Source organism: Lathyrus oleraceus, chromosome 5 (genome assembly GCF_024323335.1).
Source record: "Lathyrus oleraceus cultivar Zhongwan6 chromosome 5, CAAS_Psat_ZW6_1.0, whole genome shotgun sequence".
In the NCBI taxonomy this organism is placed as follows: domain Eukaryota; kingdom Viridiplantae; phylum Streptophyta; class Magnoliopsida; order Fabales; family Fabaceae; genus Lathyrus; species Lathyrus oleraceus.
In genome coordinates this window covers 179,199,415-179,221,391 of record NC_066583.1, presented here as the reverse complement: position 1 = coordinate 179,221,391, position 21,977 = coordinate 179,199,415, and positions in this window count along the sequence as shown.

Sequence of the window (21,977 nt, the reverse complement as noted above, 5' to 3'; positions counted from 1 at the left end):
AGGCCCAACCATAACCATAGGGGTAGGTCTCTGATACTCGTACGACATGCAGTACTCAAGAGCTCTCTTCCTTACCCAAGAGGTGTAAGGCTCCAAAGCAACACAACTCTTCGGACCAAGCTCATTCCTCCCTTTTCTATGAACCTTGCGCCAGGCGCGGACCATCCTATCCTTCAAGTTTTTGGGATCTTTACCCTCTTGAAAGAATAAGCCTTCCAACGAAATGTTGTTAGGTTTATCCTTTAAGGGGAACCCAAGCTGACGGCGAGCCAAAGCAGGGTTGTAGTTAATTCCACCACATGTACCAAGAAGAGGTACGTTGGAGAACTCACCACAAGAATCAATAATATGAATGCCGTCATACATATGATTATACCAAGAGATATCATCATTAGTGAGAGACATAAGTCTCGTGGACCACCGTAGACATCCCTTGTTCTCCTTGAAGGCAAGCGTCTGAGGCAAGTGCGAAATAAACCACTTGTACAACAGAGGTAGACATCATACAATGGAACCACCGCCCTTCGCATTCCTCATATGTAAAGAGAAATAGGTGTCACCCAACAGAGTCGGAACGAGATTAAGAGAAGAGAAAATCCTAATAGCGTTCATATCCACAAAGTTGTCGATGTTGGGAAATAACACTAGCCTATAGATGAGGAGTACAAATATGGCTTCAAAAGCTTCCTTACTCATTGCCTTCCCAAACAAGGTAGCTTTGGCAATCAGAAAATCAGACGGGAGACCTTGAATTCCACCTTTGGTAGTCATATTGGCAACAATGTCAGATACCTCCAAGTGAAGCATGTCAGCAATCTCTTGAGAAGACAGAATCTTCTCTAAACCACTGAACGACAATTGGTCAAGAATAGGTATACCTACATGATAAACATATTCCTCTAAGGTAGGCAAAAGCTGGAAATCCGGAAAAATGAAGCACCGATACAGAGGATCGTAGAACTGCACCAACACACTCATCAGACCCTCATCCACCTTGGTAGAAAGAATAGATAGAAGCTTCCCGTGGCGAGCTTTGAACTCCAAGGGCTCTAATACATAAGATGTCAGACGCCTTAACTCTTTCAAGTTGGGTTGTGTAAAACTATACTTCTTCGTATTCTTTCTTTGCTTATCCATGTCTGAAAATTTGCAAATAGACCTCTTACGTTCCTTATAAAACCTTTATTGTTGATGACATGAATGCGGATGAATGCATGAATGCATGGATGCAACAAGCACACTCAAGGATCAAGCAAGTCACACCACACAAAGGTCACGGGATGGCTCAAGTTATCGTCAATATCAATCATCCATTTTGGTGGATTATGGTTTACACCTTATCAACACCCAAGTTCCAATGATATTGAGGATATACGAGAACGGATCAACCGCAAATCACGGGTTTGTTGTAAGTCACGAGCATGGAGTCTCGGTTAAGAACCACCCAACAGGAGTGTACTATGGTTAAACCTGACAATCATGTTCTAAGAGGTTCACATAGTCATCATCCCATCTTTCGGATATTATCGGATAAAACGACTACTCGTCTTCCAAAAATATTCTCAAGAGGGACTCTTATGAGTGTAGTATCGTGTAACAATCGTCTCAAGTTTTACACTTGAACAACCTTCGCACTACGTCCTAAAATAGGCCAAGATGGGCTAGGTATCTAAGGTCCTTGGCTTCTAGGGTTCCTATTGGAAAGAGTAATGCCTAACCACGACTACTCGTGTGACATTAGTGATCCTAATAAAAACCTCCACCAAGTGAATGGACTTGCAAGTTAACTTGTTAAGGAATAACTCCACACAAGTCAACAAGACTATGTCATTCTCCTATCATAAGTGCACTCGAGTTCGGGTATAAAACTTATCTCACAAGAAACCACCAAGCATACAAGCAATTAATATATCAAGCAATTCATACATTACAAACAATACATTCATCCCAAATTTGCACAAAAATATGCCACAAATAAATATAAACATATAACACATTCAAGCAAAAAGTAGGCTAAACCCACGGGGATATTAATGTCAGCTCCCCAATAGAGTCGCCACTTTTCTGTAGCGGGGTTTTCGTTACCTATAGGTTTATTGACTAAACCAAAAGTCAACATATAATTCGAGTCGCCACCGCATTTTTATTTGTCCAAAGGAAAGGATAAAAATCGAACAAAAGCCAAGTAAGAAGTTTTTCAAATCAAAAACTAATAAAAATGTCAGAGATCTAGGTAAGAGGGTTTGTTATGAAATGGGAAGGTTTTACTCACCCAAAACATCCTTAGTACTCTAAGGGAACCTCTTTTTGCATATATGTGTTATAGGTTGGTATTTGTGAAAATATTTGTGCAAAAGATTGGAGGGATGAGAAGAGAATAGGTTATATTTGCAAAATTTGTTGTTTGAATGGATGAATCCATTGCCTACGTACTATCACAAAGGAGGATCAAAACCTCGTAGTTCGGGGTAAAAATCTCAAAGATTGGTGAATTGATTTGATCAAAATCCTTAAGGTCTTTTGTTATCAAAGGGAGAAAACTCAACCTAAACCAACAATCCACCATGTGAGGAAGGCTTCAACATGCTAGTGAGGGGTTAACCCTATAATAAGCATGAAAGAATTATAATCCAATCACTAAGGATGAGGTGAGATTTACATCAACCACTATGATAACTCAAACCTATGACTAATGTTTATGAAAAGTTTTTAACACGTGGCCATTGGAACCACAAAACAACTTGGAATGGGTTATATTTACAAGTTATATCTATTTAAAAAGTGAAGTCAAAGTGGGATTAATGTTTATTCACAATGAGTGTTTATGAAAATGGTTTTGAAATGTCAAAGGCCTAAGGCCTAGGTTTCTAATTTGAAACAAAGTCAAAGTTTTGAAAATGATTTTTGGCTTGGTTAGAGTGGGGAGAAGAGAAGAAAGGCTATTCCTAAAGCATACAAAGATAAGAGGGGAAAGATAAACCCTTGGAGTTCCTTTTCTTGAAGTCATAGAGATGACTCAAGATGCTCCTATCCTTTGGACTTAGCATACAAACAAGCAATCAATAATTTGAATTCAAGCTCCTAGGATCTCAATTTGGCTTGGCTCATAACTTGGCTATTCATGACTATGGTCCTCTTTTCACAATCTTAAGATGGGATCCCTATCACACAAAAGCAAACATCAAAAAGCTCACAACACAATAAAGGGAATGGGCAAAGAATAAGTTTGAAGAGAAGTCCTTTGAGGTCAACTTTGGAAATTTTAGCATTCTAAAGGCATGAGGCCTAGTTGCTCTTCAACAAATTTTTCATTCTAAAGGCATGAGGCCTAGTTGCTCTTGAACTCCTTTAAGCATAGACAAATCCTAATTCTAAGTTCTTTCTCCTTTTTCATTTGGTTCACATCAAAACAAACACAAACAAAACAAGATAGCAATATATTTATATACAATAATGAGCTCAAATGAGCAAAAGAAAAATGACATAAACATAAAATATGTGTTTAAGTGAGCAAAGATGAAAATCAAGATGAATAATGAGCAAGAAATATATGGCATTAAAAGTAAATGACAAGAAATTAAAAGCTCAAATTAAAGTTAGTAGTTAGTAAGGTTATGTTAACTTGTCATAAGACAATGTAGCGCTATGTTAAGCAATCGTAAGTGGACTAATGTAGTAGTCACACCTATCTGAGGCCGGTCAATAAGAATATAAGCAAAGAACACAAGTTAGAGATCATGACTAGTAAGCCAAGCTCCATAAACTTGTCATGCCAAACAAAAGGGAAAGGGCCTTGTATTGACTTTTGGTTATTTGCTTGACCAAGAAGCAACCTATATTGGATACAAAACAACTCACTTGATCATGGATCAAGTTGAGTTTGGTTTGGACCAAAGAAGGTTAAGCTTCTCATTTGTCAAGACCAACCTCAAGACTTTAACTCATTGGTCATTGATGGAAAGAAAGGGATGGAGATGATAGGGAGGGGAATAAGAAGTCAACAACAAACCCAATTGATTAAAGTTGAATTAAACCAACCTCAATCAACACCAAACAGAAGAGAAATGGAGATAACAAGTCAAGAAGTCAATCATATTTTTTTGGTATTTTTTTGAATTAAAATAAAATACAAATAAAAAATAAACAAATAAGGCTGAACCACAAATTCAATTCAAAGCAACTACAAAGAGTCCAATTAAATTTTCATAGGTTCAACATAGTCAAACAAGCTTTGACTAATTTTCTCACAAAATTTTGAAATCAGAAAGTATTTAAAAATAATTAAAAATAGCATAATATGAATTAAAATCTCAAATAATCTCAAAACAATCAAGAAACTATTGAGACTATTTTTCATTGACTTATCATGATCCATAGATGCTATGAAAATATTTTTGGATTTTTTAAAAGTCAGAAAGTATTTTTAAATGAATTAAAACCAATGAAAAATAAGTAATTCATAAAAATTATCAAATGAAGTCACAAAAATAATTAAAAATCATAATATGAAACTATATTTTTCAAGAAATTTTTTGGAATTGGTCTCATATTTTTCTGACTTCAAATGAATTTTTAATGAATTTTTGAAAATGAAAAGAATTATCAGAAAATAAAAATAAAATGAAATAAATGAAAAAAAGAAGCGCCACGGGATGCATTTCATTAATTGACGTGGCATCAATGGATGGCTTAGATCTGAGGAAACACGATGCACATGAGTCAAACACGCTACATAAAGCATTAAATGAAGTATTTAAAATGAATGAACAAGATTAGATCGTGGCAACTAGATCCAAGGGCCAGGGAGTGACACACGTGGTGGTGGTGGTGGTGCAAACCACCATCTTCTTCGGCGAAGCAACAGAATCCGGCCACCAGTTGCAGAGAAATAAAACTTAATGAAAATTAGAAATAAGGCCCTGGAAATGAAGCTCATGTGATGGAGATCATCATTGTACCAATGGATCTCCCTCACTCTTCCTATATTGAGATAAATATGAAGGAGAAAATCATGGTGTTCATACTGATTGCTCACGAAATGAAGAATTGAAAGCACCAATGGCTTGCCTCAAGTATGAGGACTTCAGAAAACCACAGAAACACAAGCAAACTACATTGAATTAAGAGATTCAGATCCAAAAAGTTTGAGAATAAACCTTTGAATGGATGCACTTCTGGCCACGAATTCTCCAAGATCCTTGCTCCTTCTTGATCTATGAATGTAATGGAAGTGACAGGCTAAGGAATTTGGCTTTAAAACTCAGCTAATGATGCTGAATTTCAAGCTCGAAAAATGGAAGAAAAGTGATTAATTCCTTTAGTAATGGTTATGGTTTCACTTCTGCAACACTTGGGATCTCCAAAAGGTTTTCAAATGAATGAGAGGAAGCCTCTATTTATAGCTGAATTCATCAGCTGATCATGCTTTGTTCATGTGCATGGCAAATGGAATTTTAATTGCATGGGCCTGTGTAAGCATGTGGAAGGCCCAATGATGAATGCAGAAGCTTGCTGAGATCAAGTGAAGGGCAATTAGTCTTGTGCATTGGACTGAACAAGCTTGTATATTCAAGTTTCATCATAAAATACCAAAATGCACACAAATGGAAATTAATTTGAAACTCACCAATGGTAAATCCCACAGACTATTGCGAGTAATGGTTAGAAAGCCTTTGAAATAAGGAACAAAAGTCATGTTGGGAAAAAAATCATTTGGCATGTGCATATTGATGAAAACTGGCTAGGAAAATCCAAGTACAAAACAAGTTCAAATCATTTTGAAAAAGTTCCCCAAAAACAAGCTTATTCAAACCCCTATTTACTCATGCTACAAGCTTCAAATGAAAAAACCTCCAACATCAAAGTTGTATATCTTTTCAATATAGTCAATATAGAATCAAATTTTGCATCATTTAGATTTTCTATGACAACGTCATGGGCATTTCATGTTGGGTACTTTTTCAAATTCAATGAATTAGGTCCAAGATGACCTATAATGTTTTGCATTATAACATGTATTTATTTTAGGATTATGAAATTTTGTCCAACATAAAATTTGAATTAGACATCTCAAGATTTCCAATTCATTTTTTCTCACCTCAAAATCACAAAAAATAAGTAAGTTATTCCCTTGGTAAGTTGACCCAAAATTAGGGTTTCAGTCAAAATGACCTATGATGTTTTGAAATTAATGATGGCCTTCCAAGTTTCTAATGGATTTTTGATGAAAATGACAGTTGTTCATATGGTTCTTAGGAACATGTTTTCTCTTGGGGTCATCTTCATTTGACAAACACATCAAAAGTTATATTTCATGGATTCTCAACTTAGTCAGATGACTTGACTGGTCAACTTTTTCAAGGCCAAACTTCCAATCTTGATGAATAAATGATTGAGGGGCCTAAAATAGGCTCACATGTGCATAAAAATGATAAATGAAAGAACTTACCTTGATTAAATTTGATCAGAGGTTGAGATTGCTTCAAGGGCAAAGCACAGCCAAAGCATAGTGAAATTAGGTTTCCTTGGGAAACAATCTTCAAGCCCTTTGGGTTATCTTGATCAAATTGGCAAATTGAGATACTTGGGAGACATATATGATAATTAGGAACTTTGTGGACCATTGCCATACTTCTTCTCATCTTCATCTAGCCATTGCATTGGACTTAGGGGCCTCCTAGGAGCATTGTGGAGCACATGATCACTTGAGCTTCAAAACAAATAGAGTTAGTGACATATTTTTGTGCTTTTGGTTAGTAATCAAGTAAGAAAAGCAGTAATATGCAATACAAGCATGCTTGGTGGTTTTAAAACACTCAAACAAGTCCCAACCCTGGGGTTAAGGAGCCAAACATGCATTGATCCTTGAGGTAATGCACTTGTGCAATAACATGATACCATGAGGGATCTTAGGGTCAAAATTAGGGTCTTACAAAGATAATGGTAGTATGCAAATGGCGAGACTCCATGGATCTTTACAAATTTGAAATTGGTGATATACATGGAAAAGGGGCTACATTGAACATAATGATCGTTTCTCCACCAACTTTGAATCCACTGTATTCAAAACTTCAGTTGATGATGACTGAGCGAGAATCTCTGACAGATGACAGTTGTAGAACACAGTCTTGTCAGGATGCAGTTACTAACTAAATCCCTAATTTTTTTACCTAGATTGTCCGAGGGTGAGGTACTCAATCTAGCGGGATATATATATATATATATATATATATATATATATATATATATATATATATATATATATATATATATATATATATATATTCATTTTTTATGTTCTAACTTTTGCTTGGATCGCCCTTTCGGGTTTTCAATTCACCGAGACGCTCATTTTTGCCTAAGCCGCCCTTTCGGGTTTTCAACTTAGCGAGCTATTCTATTTTTATTTTTTTAGGCGAAGTATTTCTTGACTGCATCTGAATTCACAGGACGAGTGAAATCCTCCCCATCCATAGTTGTGAGCATCAAAGCACCGCCTGAAAAGGCTCTCTTAACAACGTATGTGTAGCGGGGTATTCGTTACCATTATAGATATTGACTAAATCCAAGGTAAAGCATACAAGTCGAGTCGCCACCGCACTTTTATTTATCCAAAGGAATGGTTAGAAAACGAACAAAAACCTAAAAGTTTTATCAAATCAAAAACTAGTAAAAATGTCAGAGATCTGGGTAAGGGGGTTGGTTATGCAATGGGAAGGTGTTAGGCACCTAAAACATCCTAGGTCCTCCTAGGGAGCCCTTTTCACACTTGTCGTAAGGTTGGTATTTTGTGAAAATTTGTTTGTGCAAACATGATTGAAGAGATGAGAAGAGAATGTATAAGTTTATTTACATTTTGTGTTTGAATGGATGAACCCATTGCCTACGTACCATCTTAAAAAAAGATTAGGATCAAAACCTCGTAGTTCGGGGTAAAAATCTCAAAACAAATGAGTGGATTTATTGGTCCAAAAGCCTTAAGGTCTTTTGTTATCCAAGGGAGAAAACTCAACCTAAAACCAAAAATCCACCATGTGAGGATAGCTTCAACATGCTAGTGAGGGGTTAACCCTATAATAAGCATGGAAGACTTATTGTCCATCACTAAGGATAAAAGTGAGTATTATATCTACCTCAAGGATAACTCAAACCTAATAGCTAAAGGTTATGAAAATTTTTGATTAGAAAGTGGCCATTGAAACCATAAAAGACATTTGAATGGGTTATATTTACCAATTAGAAGTATATACAAAATGGTCAAAGTTGACTTAAGGATTCAATTCAAAATAAGTGTTATGAAAAGAAAGTTTGAACATCAAAAGCATAAGGCTTAGGTTTCTAATGTTGAAAACAAGTGTTAAATGTTTGCACAAAAAGTTTGGCTTGGGTTAGAGTGGAGAGAAGAAGAAGAAGGGCTAAAGTCCTAAGCATACAAGAGGTAGGGAATAAGAAACAAAGCCACAAATGGAGTTCCTTTCTTGAGATCATATTGATGATCCAAGTAGCTCCCATCCTTTGGAATAAGCAAGCAAATAAGCATAAACGCAAGCAATCAATAGTCAAATGAACTCTTGGAAAGACTCCTCAATGTGTCTTGGATCTCTCTCTCTCTCTCTTAGAAGCTCATGGTAATGGTTCCTTAATTAAGCTCAAGTTGGAACTCCTAGCACAAGAAAACACACATCAAAAAGTTCTATGGAAACAAACAAGGAATGGACAAGAGGGAGTTTAGAATATGGTCCTTTCAATGTTCATCCTTAAGCTTTAAGCATTCTAAAGGCATGAGGCCTAGTTGCTCTTTGACATTTAAGCACTCTAAAGGCATGAGGCCTAGTTGCTCTTCAAACTCCATTTGCTTGGGTAAAGTCCTAATATCTAAGTCCATTTGTCCATTTCTTTGCATTTTGGGTTCACAACAAACAGACAAACACAAGCACAAAAGATATATCCATAATTATATGCTCAAGTGAGCAAAAGGCAAATGGCATTAACATAAACATGTGCTCCAATGAGCAAAGGAAAAAGCAAATGAATAAGATGTGCAAGAATGGTAAATTGCATAAAAGTAAAGTGCATAAAGTAAATGTTAATTGTTAGTGGTCAATAGTTAGTGTGCCATAAGGCAAAATTTAGCACTATGTTAAGCAATCGTAATTGGACTTATGTAGAAGTCACAACTATCTGAGGCCGGTCAATAATAATGTAGGCAACAACACAAGTTAGAAGTCTTGATTAGTGAACCAAGTTCCAACAACTTGCCATGCCAAAAAGAAGAAGAGAATTGATCTTGTATTGGTTTAAGCCTTTTGCATAATTATGGAAACAACCTATCCTTAATGCAAAGTCATTCACTTGATCAATTGATCAAGATGAATTAGATTTGAATCAAGGAAGGTTAAGTCTCCCTAATCAATGCTAACTTATCAACCTTTAACTCATTGATCAAAAAGAAAAAGGAAGAAGAAGAAGAAAGAGATGAATAATGGAAAAGAAAAAAAAATTCATCATTTTTAAAAGTCAGAAACTATTTTTAATCAATTAAAAATGAATAAAAATAACCTAATTGAACTAAAATCTCAAATAAATCTCAAATAAATTACAAAATTGATGAGAATATTTTTCATAGATCCATCATCATTCAAAGAGATTAGGAAAATATTTTTGTATTTTTTGAATATCAAAAACTATTTAAAATGAATTTAAAATAACCAGAAAAGAGAAAATTCACAAAAAATATCAAATAACAAAATAAAAAATATTAGAAATCATTTTTAGAAACTAGAAATTATTTGGAGAAGAATGCAATTGGTCCCATGTTTTTTGAATTTAAAATGAAGAAGATATGAATTTTTAAAAATAATGGGAATAAAAGAAATAAAATCAGAAAATAGAAAATGCCAAAAATCCAGAGGCGTCAGATCGGGATTCATTAATTGACGTGGCATATCTGAAGGCAGGGAGACGCGCGCTTATGGTGTACTTGAGTCAACAGCATCACACATTGCATTATTAAAAGTCATAAGAAACAAAGGCCAGGATTAGATCTGGAAACAAGAATGGATGGATTAGATTGAATTTGGGAAGCAGACGGTGGCCAGCGCCACCGTCTTCTCCGGCCAACCTCCGGCCATGTCCAGATTTTGCAGAGCTTAAAATGGAAACCAAAATGCACGATCCATACATCAATGGAAAGCTGGGATGATGTACATCATCCCTGTACCACTCAATTCCACTCTAGATCTCTAGATTGAGAGAAATCAGAGATGGAAATTCTGTGGTGTTCATCATGAACTTGATGGATTTCAAAAATTAAATGCACAGTAATGATGCCTCTATTGAGAGGACTTCAGCCAACACAAAATCCAAGCAAATAGATCAATAGATGATGAGTTTCGAAGAAAAAACCAGTTGAAGAACAACCTTGGATTCTGGAGATTTGAGCTTGCTTCCTTGCTTCCTTTGGCAAAACAGAAGTGCAATGGACTAAAGGATGAAGGTCCAGAAGCTTTAGATCCAAAGATTCAACCAAATGTAGTTGAATTTTAGATCTGAAAAATTTGAAGAAAAGTGAAATAGCTTCTTTGGTGAGAGGTTAGGTTTTTAATTCAGCAGCATTTCAGGTTGATTCATGGATGAAATTTGAATGGAGTGAGGCTCTTATTTATAGAAGGAAAGGCAAGGTGAGTGTGATTCAATCTGTGTGCATGGAATTGGACATTCATTGCATGGGCTTGCATGATCATTCAAAAGGCCCAAATTCAATACCAAATGCAATCTGAAATCATACCAAAGTGAAATAGACGTGTAATCTGAATGGTAATTGCTTGTGCATGGAATTTTGAGGTGTTATGCATAATTGAACCAAAAAACTTCTCCTCTTCGAAAATACCATTTGCCAAATCCAAACATGATCTTGTGAGTAATGGTTGGACAGGTTTTGGTGTAAGGAACAATTGTTATGTTGGGCAAAAATCCATTTGAAATGTGGAAATTGGTGAAATTTGAGTTTAAAGTGCAAGGTGCATAACATGTAAAGGCAAAGTTTCTAAATTTGGCCAATGTTCAAGCCCCTCTGTTTCAATGATGCAAACCTCAAATGAAAAAACCTCCAACATCAAAGTTTTAGATCTTCTCAAGGCAATCAAAATAGATTTAAATTTTGCATCATTTGGATTTTTTATGAAAGAGTTATGGGCACTTGAAGTTGGACTTTTTTGCCTTTCAATGCATTTGGTCTAAAGTGACCTATAATGTTTTGCATTATCAAATGTATTTCCTTTGAGATTTTGAAATTTTGTTAAACATAACATTTGAATTATACCTCTTAAGCTTTCGAATGAATTTGATCCCACCTCAAAATCATAAAAAATGAATGAGTTGTGTCCTTGTGAAGTTGACCCAAAATTAGGGTTTCAGTCAAAATGACCTATAATGTCTTGGAATGGGAGATGACCTTCCAAGCTTCAAATCAATTTTTGATGAACATGAAAGTTGTTCATATTGTCCTTAAGAACATTTTTTCTTTTGGAATCATCTCCATTTGACCAACACATAAAAATTTAGGTCTCAGTGCATTTCAAAATAGTTAGATGAATTGACTGATCCACCTCTCAAGTCCACAACTCATATCTTGATGAATTGATGATTGAGGACACTCAAATAAGTTCAAATATGCATGAAATTATGATTTAAATAACTTCCCTTGGTTGCATTTGATCATGGTTTGAGGTTTCTTCAAGAGCAAGGCATTGTGGTACATAGATGAATTAGGGTTTCTTGAGAAACACAACCTCCAACCCTTTGACTTACTTTGATAAAAATGATGAATTGAGATGTTAGGGAGGCATATTTGATGGATGAGAGCTTTGGGAACTATTACCATGCTTGCTTTCATCTTCTTTTGACCATATCTTTGTACCAATGATCTCCTTGAAGCTCTTGACCTTGCTGATTGCTCAAGCTACAAATAAGAAATGTTAGTGACATATTTTTTGTGCTTTTAGTTAGTAAACAAAATGAGAAAAGCAATGGTATACAATTCAAGCATGCTTGGTGATCTCAAACCACTCACAAGGGATCCTACCCAAAGGCAAAGGGAACCAAGATGCTTATGATCCTTGAGGCTATGCAAAATGCAATGTTATGATGCCATGAGGGATCTTAGGGCCAAAATTGGGGTCTTATAGTATGGACCTTCATATTTTGGAGTCCACTTGCCCCTGGAATCGGGCGTGAAAGACAAGACTTTCTTGAGAACAAAAGGCATGAGATATATTATCTATTAGCGTCAGAACGTAGATAATATACTCGCATGGAAGATTATCCACATCCGGTTACTGGGTTAATAAAGGATAAATCGACCGACAAAGAAAGGCATCGGGATACTGAAACTAGGTATATAATGATGACCATTCAAAGGGGAGCAACAATCATTACCAACAACCGGTATATGAAAGACGACTTGCTAGGGATAAACTGCATAATCAGAGCAATTATCCAAAAGAAAGGGGGAATATCAACACCGAATATTGGATAATGATAACCGTCAAGGAGGGGATCACATCTACCAGATACTGGGTAGAAAACCACGGAAGAGTAACCGTCATCGATTAGGATGAACAAAAGGTTAACTCTGCAAGGGAATGAAATAGGGTTTACAACTACCGGTATAAAGGTAGAAAACCACAGACTCCGCCAGAGATAAGATGAATGATTACTAATTACTGAGCAATTATTCATTTACCACAGGGAAGCGCAAGAAACAGTCACAAAAGGTTAATCTAGGATCAAACTATAGAGGCAAACTGAATCAACACTCGTCCCAGTGAGGATATAACTCAATAGGGAAGCCTATCCCAATATATGTTGGGAAGAAACAGAAACAACCATCATCCACGAGGATGTAACTCGTTAGGGAATATGGAAGGAAAGATAAACATTTTCTGCTTAAGGGGCTGACTCTACATGGGGAGATCAGACACCGACATCTGCTTGGGGAAATGTATTACCCACTAGCAGGGGATAAAAAACAAAGATATACGGCAAAAAATGCAATCATGAATATCTGAATGTTTGAAATATTATATGCACACATGTGTGGTTTATGTATGATGAATGCTGACAGACAGACATTTCTAACACAAACAGCTCCAAAGGACACAAACATCCGGTACTACATCTCAAGAAAGCCAGGTCCACTGAGGCCAAGTGATACCAGGAAGCAAAGATCTCTGCAGGGGGATGAATATCAGTCATTCCAGCTGGGGCCAGAAGTTATTGCACAGACAAAATCTGCCACACAAGCAACTCTACTAGGGAATTCATAAAGGAATTCTAGGGGGCAACCACCAGATAGGAATCTTCCACGGTCACATCTGCTGAGGAGGCAGGAAGTATGAATGTCTTACCACACATTCTGCTCAGTAGAAAAAACCTCAAAAAGGTTCCGGAGGAAGAAGATATAAGCACCCCAGGAATATGAAAAAATGTCTTACCTTGTTAGGGATCATATCGTCCTTGGGAGAGCACTGACGATCTCCTAAGTATCCTTTCGTCATTGTGAATGTTCACTTTGTTTTAAAAACAAATTATAAAAAATTTGATTATTTAAAAAAAACAATGACATTTTCTCAATTAAAAACATGCAAAACCTTTGTTGAATAGACACAAATAAGGGTGCAAATAATTGGATAAAAGGCTCAAATTTATTTGATGGAATGGTAGTCTGCAAATGGCAAGATTCCATAGATCTTTACAAGTTTGAAATTGGTGATATATATTGGAAAAGGGCTACATTGAACATAATGACCATTTCTCCACCAATTCTGAATCCGATGTATTTGAAGCTTTGGTTGATGACGAATGAGCAAGAATCTCTGACGGATGACGGTTGTAGAACAAAGTCTTGTCAGGATGCAGTTACTTGCCAAATCCCTAATTTTTGCCTAGATTGCCCCAGGATGAGGTACTCAATCTATCGGGATACATATATTTTTTTATGTCTCTAACTTTTGCCTGGATCGCCCTTTCGGGTTTTCAATCCACCGAGACGCTCATTTTTGCCTAAGCCGCCCTTTCGGGTTTTCAACTTAGCGAGCTATTCTGTTTTTTATTTTAGGCGAAGTATTTCATGACTGCATCTGAATTCACAAGACGAGTGAAATCCTCCCAATCCATAGTTGTAAGTATCAAAGCACCGCCTGAAAAGGCTCTCTTAACAACATATGGACCTTCATAGTTTGGAGTCCACTTGCCCCTGGAAACGGGCGTGAAAGACAAAACTTTCTTGAGCACAAGGTCACCTTCTCGGAACACACGAGGCTTGACCTTATTATCAAAAGATTTCTTCATCCTTTGCTGATATAACTGACCATGGCACATGGCAGTCAATCTCTTCTCTTTTATCAAATTCAGCTGATCATAACGGCTCTGAACCCATTCAACATCAGTCAACTTGGCTTCCATCAAGACTCTCATTGATAGGATTTCCACCTCTACTGGGAGAACAACCTCCATGCCATAAACAAGAGAGAAAGGGGTTGCCCCTGTTGAAGTGAGGACAGATGTACGATATCCATGCAAAGCAAATGGCAGCATCTCATGCCAATCTTTATACGTAACAACCATCTTCTGGATAATCTTCTATATATTCTTATTAGCAGCTTCAACAGCCTCATTCATCTTGGGTCTGTAAGGAGAAGAATTACGATGCTCTATCTTGAACTCACTACACAGCTCTTTCATCATCATGTTGTTCAAGTTAGATCCATTATCAGTAATGATCTTATCTGGCACACCATAGCGGCATATGAGTTGATTCTTGATAAACTTCACTACCACCTGCCTGGTCACATTTGAATATGATGCCGCTTCAACCCACTTGGTGAAGTAATCAATTGCTACGAGAATAAATCTGTGTCCATTGGACGCTTTTGGTTCTATCATGCCAATCATGTCAATTCCCCACATGGAGAAAGGCCATGGTGATGAAATAACATTCAAAAGTGTCCGGGGAATATGAATCTTATCCACATAAATCTGACACTTATGGTATTTCTTCACATATTTGCAGCAGTCAGACTCCATTGTCAGCCAATAGTAGCCTGCTCTCAACATCTTTCTAGCCATGGCATGTCCATTGGAATGAGTACCAAATGAACCCTCATGGACCTCAGTCGTTAACATGTCTGCTTCGTGTCTATCCATGCATCTGAGCAGAACCATATCAAAATTTCTCTTATAAAGCACATCGCCATTGAGGTATAAACTGCCTAACAATCTCCTCAAAGTCTTCCTATCTTTCATAGATGCCCCAGGTGGGTAAATCTGGCTCTGAAGGAAACACGTAATACCACGGCTTATCATCTTTCACTTCTTCAACTGAAAACACATGAGCTGGTCTATCCAAGCGCATCACAGTAATGTTGGGAACTTCATTCTAAAGTCTGACCACAATCATTGAAGCAAGTGTAGCAAGAGCTTCTGCCATCCGATTCTCATCTCGAGGAATATGATGGAAATCAACCTCAGTAAAGAACGTTGAAATCCTCCTCGCATAATCCATATATGGAATGAGACCAGGCTGATTCGTTTCCCATTCACCCTTAATCTGATTAACAACGAGGGCCGAATCACCATAAACATCAAGATGCTTGATCCTAAGATCAAGGCACTCTTCCAATCCCATAATACAGGCCTCATACTCAGCCATATTATTCGTGCATTTGAAATTTAACCTTGCTGTAAAAGGAATGTGTGTGCCCTGAGGAGTAATAATCACTGCCCCAATACCATTTCCATATTGATTTACAGCACCATCAAATACCATACTCCATTTGGAACCAGGCTCTAACCCTTCATCAAGTGTAGGCTCATCACAATCTTTCATTTTCAAATACAGAATCTCCTCATCTGGGAAGTCATATTGGACTGACTGATAATCCTCAATCGGCTGATGTGCCAAGTGGTCAGCCAAGATACTACCTTTAATAGCTTTTTGAGCTCGATACTCAATATCATACTCAGATGACAACATCTGCCAACGGGAAATCCTCATAGTTAAAGCAGGCTTCTCGAAGATATACTTGATCGGGTCCATTTTGGATATCAACCAAGTCGTATGATTTAACATATACTGGCGTAGGCGCTTAGCGGCCCAAGCCAAAGCACAACATGTCTTCTCAAGCATTAAGTATCGAGACTCACAATCAGTAAACTTCTTACTCATGTAGTAGATAGCATATTCTTTCTTCCCTGTTTCATCTTGCTGACCAAGGACACAACCCATTGAGTCTTCAAGAACAGTTAGATACATAATCAATGGTCTTCCTTCCACGGGCGGAGACAGGATCCGAGTCTCAGACAGATACTCTTTAATACTGTCAAAAGCTTTCTGGCAATCCTCGGTCCAATCATGAGACTGATCTTTTCGGAGGAGCTTGAATATTGGCGCACATGTGGCAGTCATGTGGGGTATGAACCTGGAAATGTAATTCAAGCGGCCAAGAAAACCTCGGACTTGCTTCTTAGTTTTGGGCGCAGACATCTCTTGTATTGCTTTGACCTTTGCAGGATCAACCTCAATACCTCTTTCACTGACAATAAAGCCCAATAACTTTCCAGAATGGACTCTAAATGTACACTTGTTGGGATTCAGACGAAGTTTATACTTTCTCAAACGCTGAAAAAGCTTCAACAGGTGCTCTACATGTTCAACTTCCGTTTTCGACTTAGAAATCATATCGTCAACATATACCTCGATCTCCTTATGCATCATATCATGAAACAAGGTAGTCATAGCTCGTTGATACGTGGCTCCGGCGTTCTTCAAACCGAAGGGCATCACTCGATAACAGAATGTTCCCTAAGGTGTGATGAATGTTGTCTTCTCCATATCCTCGGGTGCCATCTTAATCTGATTATATCCGGAAAATCCATCCATAAATGAGAAAACATTGAATTTAGTTGTATTATCTACCAACATATCAATATGTGGTAGAGGGAAATCATCTTTCGGACTAGCTTTATTCAAGTCTCTATAGTCCACACACATCCGGACTTTTCCGTCTTTCTTAGGCACAGGCACAATATTGGTCACCCATTGAGGATATGCAGAAGTCACCAGAAACCCCGCATCAATTTGCTTCTGAACTTCTTCTTTAATCTTTACTGCCATATCAGGATGAGTTCTTCTGAGCTTCTGCTTCACAGGCACGCACTTAGGTTTCAAAGGTAGGAAATGTTGCACAATATTTGTATCTAGACCAGGCATGTCTTCATATGACCAGGCAAAGACATCAACATATTCTCGTATCAATTCAATCAAATCCTTCTTAACAGATTCTTCCAAGAGTGCCCCAATCTTCACTTCTCGCACACAATCCTCAGACCCCAAGTTGACTGTTTCCAGATTCTCAAGATGCGGCTGAATGATCTTCTCTTTATGCTCAAGTAAATGGGTAATCTCGTCAGGAATCTCTTCAACATTATCTTCTTCTGCCTCAAATACAAGGAATTCAAAGTTGGGAGATGGTGTTGGATCATTATGTTCAATGGGTTTGGTTAACCTGCATAATCATTTTGGATATGAAAGCTTTAGAATTGAAACAAGGCAAATCATTATGCAGATGAAAAGATTGATTTTATTCTTATTCTTAGGGTTTTATGTGATCCCTAATTTCATGCAAAAGCAAAAAGGGAAAATAATTGGAAAAACAAACATTTAACATGAGTTTATTGAATGAAAATATCATTGTATTTATGTGCCAACAATGTCATCACTTCTCCTTTTGGCATGGGAGAAGGGTTTTCAAACACAATGAGCATTACTTTGACTTATGGATAACTGTTGGAATATCCACAGCGACCCAATTGTTGCAGACCCCCCCAGGGATGACGAAATTGCCAGAATCCTCTGTATCCTCTTCCAAGATAGCAGCAGCCTCCTCGCCTTGACCGGTGTGGATAAAACCTCCACTCTTGAACAAACCCTGGTTGTTGAAGACCCCAGAAGAAAATCCTATGCCAAACCGGAACTTGTTGTCTTCTAGCTCAATCATTTTCCCTAATCCAGCGGTTGCACCACGCTCAATGGCCAACTTTGCATCTTTGTAGGAAGCAAATGAAGGAGTTCTCTTCTCAATAGGTTCAGCAATAGATAAAGCTTGGAAGGGAGTTCCAACTTCATCCTCAGCATCTATATATGAGAAGGAAGACAAATGGCTAAACAGGAGAGCCTTTTCTCCCACTACCACCACCAACTTCTTATTCTTGACAAATTTCAGTTTCTGGTGTAGGGTGGATGTCACGGCGCCAGCCTCGTGAATCCATGGTCTTCCCAGGAGACAACTATACGATGGGTGAATGTCCATAACCTGGAACGTAATCTGGAAATCACTTGGTCCGATTTTGATTGGGAGATCAACCTCGCCAATCATAGTTTTGCGAGACCCATCGAAAGCCTTCACAACTACTCCACTCTGCCTCATGGGAGGCCCTTGATATGACAGCTTCGTAAGAGTAGTTTTTGGCAATACATTCAATGATGACCTAGTGTCCACCAACACATTGGACATGGCGTCGTCTTTGCAACCCATAGATATATGCAATGCCAAGTTGTGGTCTCTTCCCTCCTCGGGGAGATCAGAGTCACAGAAACTCAAGTTGTTACAAGCAGTAATGTTTGCAACAATGCTATCAAATTGCTCTATCGTGACATCGTGATCCACATATTCCACATCCAACACTTTCTGCAGAGCCTCTCGGTGTGGTTCTGAATTTAAAAGCAATGATAACACAAATATTTTGGATGGCGTTTGTAGAAGCTGGTCTACAACATTGTACTCGCTTCTCTTGATGAGCCTTAGCATCTCATCACGGTCTTCTTTCGTATTGCCACTAGGGCCAACAAAAGTAGGAGTTTTCAATACAGAGGAGGGCTTAACAACAAGTACCGGATTCGGGGTGCTCACAGCATTTCCAATCGGGCGTTCAACAAAATTCGCATCGACACGTCCTCGAACATCAGCTTGAGGCTTTGGCGGTGCTGAAAATACACGACCACTGCGGGTCAAACCGCTAACATCAGCAATATTTACAACAGACAAAGAAGGCAAGGACACCTCTCTCCCATTTTCCACTGCTACAACATTGTAGCTATAAGGAACTGCCTTCTCGGAAGAGTATGGTATAGGTCCAGATGGCTTAATGATGAGAGAAGGGGAAGCCTTCTGCTTGCTACCATCATATTTGATGACAACAGGCTCGGGTATTCGGAACACCGGGGAAATCACATTGACTTCGGGCTCATCCTCATCAACATTTCTGTTCTGAAGGATCTCAATGACTCCTTCGTCCAACATTTCTTGCACATCTTTGCGCACCTGGCGACAACGTCTCTATTTAATATAACAGACTCGGCATCTATCATATTCATGCTCATAATGACTATAATCACATAATAAACGATGCATCTCGACCAGAGATTGTCGAATATGACTGACGTACTTGACTTTGTACTTGTTAGGGCAACCCTGGACCATGTTGACAGATTTCCCATGCTCGGGCAATGGGTTCTTCTTCACGTTAGGACTCACATCCTCGAAACACAGAATACCACACTTCACAAGGTCCTGAACCTTGGTCTTCAAAGGGTAGAAATTCTCCACGTCGTGACCGGGGGCACCAGAATGGTAAACACAGTGTAATTCAGGCTTATACCACCACTGGGGGTTAGTAGGTATAGCCGGTGGGTCTCGCGGAGTAATCAACTTCCTCTCTATTAAAGAGGGATATAACTCTGCATACGTCATCGGAATAGGATCGAAGGTGACCCTTTTCCTCTCGTAACTTGTGCTGGTTTGATTACTGTTTCGAGGCTGGTAGGCCTGCTGCTGCGGACGATGCTGTTGTTGTTGATATTGCGGATGTGGTTGCTGATTGTTGTTGTGTTGCGGATACTACTGATTATCTCTGAAGACAGGTGCTATATGAGCCACCTGGTGCTGGTTACCGGCTGGACGCACGGTCTTCCTCCTCACAGAGGGTCTTCTCGGTTTCATATGGGAGGTCACAGCATGTGCCTCTCCATCTTTCTTCTTCGCAAACGCCCCATACCGTTTGGAAGAAGAGTCTTCTTCTCTTGTCAGGCGCCCTTCTCTAACCCCTTCTTCTAGACGCATCCCCATATTCACCATCTCGATGAAGTCAGAAGGAGCGCTAGCAATCATTCGCTCATAATAAAAAGAACTCAAGGTCTTGAAAAAGATCTTAGTCATCTCTTTCTCTTCTAGCGGGGGCACGATCTGTGATGCTACCTCTCGCCACCTCTAGGCGTACCCTTTGAATGTTTCTTTGTCCTTCTGGGACATGGCCCTCAATTGGTCCCTATCAGGAGCCATATCTACATTGTACTTGTATTGCTTGACGAAGGCCTCGCCAAGATCGTTAAAGGATCGGATGTTCGCACTGTCTAAACCCATGTACCAACGCAAAGCAGCACCGAACAAACTGTCCTGAAAGTAGTGGATGAGCAGTTGGTCATTGTCGGTTTGAGTCGACATCTTCCTGGCATACATGACCAGGTGGCTGAGAGGGCAAGTATTTCCCTTGTATTTTTCAAAGTCAGGGACCTTGAATTTCACATGGATCTTCACATTAGGAACCAAGCAGAGTTTGGCAGCAGACTTGCCGAAAAGATCCTTTCCTCTGAGAGTTTTCAATTCCTTGCGAAGCTCAAGAAATTGGTCGTTCATAGCGTCCATCTTCTCATAGACATCTGGGCCCTCAGACGGCTCAGAATGATAGATGGTGTCGTCTACTCGTGGCATAGTATGCACGACAGGAGGAGGAACAGTAAGGACCGGGCTAGATGCCGGCATAGAAGCAAAGGTGGGAGCAGGTGCCTCGGGCATGAAATTGGGAGGCATCCCCCACGGGAATCCGGTTGGCATGGTCGTTGGAACAAAGTGTGCACTGGTTGCAGGCACAGTCGAGGAGACAATCTCAGAGATGATTGTCCTCTGAGGAGGAGTTGAAGGTGTCGGAGAAGAATGACTCTGGGCAGCCATGAATGACTCCATCAAAGCACTTAATCTGGCCACTTCCTCTTTCAGCTCGCGGTTCTCTTGTTCCAAATGATCCATCAGTCTTGAAATGTTGGCTCTGGTGTAGTACCGGTGAGTCAGCTTGTCTTTAAAATAAATAAAGAACACAGAGTTAGACCACAGGACAAGAAGCCGGGAACAAAACCTGTTTATGCACATGATGCATGCAATGCTTGTGCACATGATTTATTTTTTATTTCAAAGGAACTTTTTAGAGTTCTATTTGCAAAGTTTCGGGAAACATTATATTTGTATTACTCGTGGAAATATTCTCATCAATGATATCTGGAAAATATTTTTACACCAAAGAAGTACAACATTAGTAACCAAGATACAATAAGAGAGAGAAGGAAAATGACCATCCTATGGATCCCTAGAAGCAATCATCTAAAGCTCGGGACACTGGAAGATAAGATGCACGAAGCCTCTTCACCTCTTCTTCATAGGCTGCCTCCATATCTGCCTTCTCCTTGGCGAGTCGATCATACTTCCTCTTCCAGAACCTAGAAGACTGAGGAAGTAGAGAAGTCCATGCGTCATCACGATCATCAATAACCTGATGTTCGAGGAACTCTATCAAAGCATCCTTCTCCTTGATCTGCTGAAGCAACTCCTCTCTTTCACGGATCCAAGCATGTGATTGGTCTTCGTCTCTCAACTCCTCTACTCCTTGGTCAGGGAGGGTTGAAGGCCCGGCCATAACCAAAGGTGTAGGTCTTGGATACTCGTAAGGCATGAGATACTCAGACGCTCTCTTCCTAACCCAAGCAGTGTAAGGCTCCTTAGCAACATAATTCTTAGGACCCAACTCTTTCCTTCCTTTCTTATGAATCTTGCGCCAAGCGCGGATCATCCTAGCTTTCAAGCCTTGGGGAT